At 35.4% G+C, this 3511-nt stretch overlaps 1 long non-coding RNA gene across 1 annotated transcript; it reads right to left on the bottom strand.

Annotated features, from left to right (window-relative positions):
* Positions 1 to 205: 205 nt before the first annotated feature.
* LOC137096828 (uncharacterized) lies at positions 206 to 3210 on the bottom strand. The gene is made up of 3 exons (XR_010909754.1): positions 3139 to 3210; positions 2662 to 2767; positions 206 to 1399 (listed from the first exon to the last, which is right to left on the bottom strand). It is a non-coding gene; the product is annotated as an uncharacterized lncRNA (long non-coding RNA).
* Between the last annotated feature and the right edge of the window lie 301 nt (positions 3211 to 3511).

The following is a 3511-nucleotide window of genomic DNA, read 5'->3' as shown; positions in this document are numbered from 1 at the left end:
AATTAGTTTATGAATGTGTAGATTTTTCATACCTTTTATAATGTCATGAGTATTTGTAAATTGAATGGAACTATTCTCAGCATTCCTACATATGAGATCCCACATCATGAATAAAATGTAGCTTATACTTCACATATACCCACTAGGGGTGTGCAAATCTTTGTTTTTGAAATTGTAAGTTATATGTAAATTGTACATTAAGAAACAATTAAGGGGGGAACCCATGCAAAAACTTAAGAATGAAAACTCACCTGAAACTTTTTCATTTGAATTCTGTAAAGCTCGGAAGCCAGTTTCATTTTCAGTGCAAGTCATGAGGAGAGGAAAGTAGCAGTGTGGGATGTGCTAAGTTTGCTGAGAGATTGAGAAAGCACAGGTTTCTGGGAAATGCATTTTGGGAAGGTGAAGAGCCCTATGGCTGAGAATTCAAAAGGCCCTACATTTCCCAGAATTCTGCTCAGTATCAGAAAGCCCCAATTAGGATAGGGGAGAGCTATTTTCCCCCATAGCAGTGGCCAGAGTTCCACTAAATTATTGAATCTGAGGACTGACTGACATTAGTAAATAAATCTGTGCTAGACTTGAAGGAAATCCCTAAATTGAAGTTCTATGGGTTATGATGTGTTTTGTGTCATATAGAGACATTCAAAGAGATAGCTGTCATTGCTTTTTTAAATAAAATTCGAAAAATCAGTACATGTCTGAATCTTTATTAAACTTGAGGAGAATTATCCCCTGTTATCTTATGTCATTGTATAGAAAATTCAAGAAGACAGTTCTTGCTGTTTCTTTCAAATATTTTTCTAAAAACTTTGAAAATTCCCCCTGCCCAAATCAGTGGATGTGTGAACATTCTGAAACTTGGTGGGCTAACAGTGGTAAATGTGTTCTATAATTGTAGCAAACTTCATGCCAATAACTCTAACAATGAAAGAGAATGGAGCTTTGAAATTCTTTGAGCTTTGATATATTCTTTTGATCCTCATGAGCTTCAGCCTTTTCGACCATTGTGTGACATAATGGAAGATTAGATGGGCTATTTGTATGCAGCTCTTCTTGTCTTGTTTATAATAAGTCAAAATGCCTTCAGATAGCTTTACGTGATTGTCCAGGAGAAGGGGAGGGGATGGTGGTAGGAGGCCATGGAAAGGTGGCTCATTTTTTGTTGTGATGACGAACACAACCAACAACTTATAATATAATGCCAATAATTAAGAAGATTGAAATCTTTTTCATATTAATTGTATGACAATGTCTATATCTCATAGTTTGCAAATTTTCACAAATAGAATATGTGAAACCATGGTAGCTTGAAAACCTCCTGTAGCAAAATCTGTGCTGAAAAGCATGCTTTTAAATTATTTCCACTCTTCCTAAATCTTCCAAATCCAGCATCTGTCTAAAGGGGGAAAAGAAAATGAATATTATAGGGCTGCCAACACAAGGTAACATTATAATTATCAGGCTTTTAAACTTGCCCATAATTTCTCCAGTTACTGACAATGGCTTAAATATATTATAATCATGTATCACTCAAATGCATTATGGTCTTGCTCTTTCACACACACACACACACACACACTCCTTAAAATAGCTGTTAAAATAGGCTTTTGTTAAGCTTTAACTGCAAAATAATTTTTGTTTAAAAATCTTATCATTTTTTGGAACCTAGACTAGGAAGTATATTGACAGGAAAGAGAAAGAACACAATGCAGTTATAGCCAATGTTATCCAAAGTTATAATTGCTACCAGTATTTATAGGACTGTGATGGAGTACAATAGATTTCTCACTTAAGTGAGCAAACTATAAGATGACAATAATTGCACTGTTCCATATGTTTCTATTCAGATATTGATAAGAATGTTATCAACCCGATTTGCTGTGTTACAGATGACATACAAGGCGATGGCAAATCTCAATGGAAGATGGTAATATAAATTTTGTTCCATGCCATGTGCAGAAAAAGAATTTAAACCCATCGGGAACTAATCACATTTCATTTTCTATTTTTGTTTTTCTTCTCATGGTCAACATATCAGGACAGCAGAGGTGTGGGATAATCAAAGTCTTCTTCATGGTTGAATAAATTTAATACTCTTGCTTCATCAATGCAGCACATTAAAAAGTCCCTCGACATATTTAGCTTGATTGTCTAAGGCATTACACTGGAGTCATGATATTAGAGATTTCACATATGATGCCGGGCTGGGGCGAGGGGGAGTGTTGTTGCTTTCATTTATCTGTAACATGACACACAAAATTGGATCGAAATTGCTTTCTCTATTTAAAAAAGTCCAATTGATAAAGTCATAATGCAGTCTAGGGTTGTACAAGTGGATAAATAAATGAACATTAATTTGGTATTTGCAAAAGCAGGTTACAGCAAATAATTCAGGTATTTTTGAAGTGTAAAAGTATAATTCAATGAATCAATGTAATACAAAACAAATTTATTTTTGAAATAAACTAGTTAAAAAGAATTCCAGTGTGTTTCAAATGTGAAGCGCTCCCTCCCACTTGAACTGGAATAATTTAATATGTTTATTAGGAATGAACTCTCTGCTCCACTAGTTGCATCCATTTTAATCATGCGTCTCTCCACCTCTCTGCTTTAATTTATGACAACTAACATTATGATTGCTTGGCACAAGAGACTCACAGAATTCAGGATGACTGGCAACCTCTATTTTCTCAGGGCTTGATCATGCCTTCTCAGAGGATGTTGTGTCTACACAGAAGTAAGCCCACATACTTTCAGCAAAAGTCTGCAAGATTATAAATACAATAATATAACATAGGTTTACTGTATTTATTTTACAGTATTTATCAATGTTACGCAGGTTTCTTATATAAATCCACTTCATATATAAATTGAGGGCATGTTTTAGCGCCAAAATTATGGATTTTGATATAATACATGGATAAGTCAATAAGTCAAATACTGTTGCTATATTTCCCCACCCAGACATTTGAAGGGGATAGAAGAATGCTGGAGTGGAGAGAATAAAGGGGGTCAGTGCTTGTTTAGGTTCTCCTGGATTGAGCTAAGCTCTGGTCTTTTGCCCTGCTACTCAAAAAAAAGGAATTTTTTGTTAGTCCTTGTAAGTTGGATCAAATTCATTAAATTCATATTTACGAGGAAATATCAGATACAGGGACATGGCTCGAACCAAAAATTGAAGAATCAAAATGTATCCCATTATTTTTTGTTTTTGTTTTGTTTTCCCAAAGTCAGTTTCATATTCAGTGCAAGGATTCAAAGCTGAAAGCATAGCCAAAACAGCTGCCTTAAAGAGGGCCTTTCCTCTCTAAATTAATGGAGTTTCACCATTGAGAGCAGGGAAAAGAGGGAGCAGTGTTTTCTGAGAACAACACAGAACTCTGGGAAATATAGTTTGGAGAGGGAGGAGCCCTATGCCAGAGAATTCAAAAGGTCCAGCCTTAAATTACATTTCCCAGAATGCAGTGCACTTCTCACCATCAGAGAGATTTGCCCCTCCGTAGTCCTC

This window comes from Anolis sagrei, chromosome 4 (genome assembly GCF_037176765.1).
Source record: "Anolis sagrei isolate rAnoSag1 chromosome 4, rAnoSag1.mat, whole genome shotgun sequence".
Lineage (NCBI taxonomy): Eukaryota > Metazoa > Chordata > Lepidosauria > Squamata > Dactyloidae > Anolis > Anolis sagrei.
The sequence above is the reverse complement of the archived record's forward strand: the minus strand, read 5'-3'. Positions and strand labels throughout refer to the sequence as shown.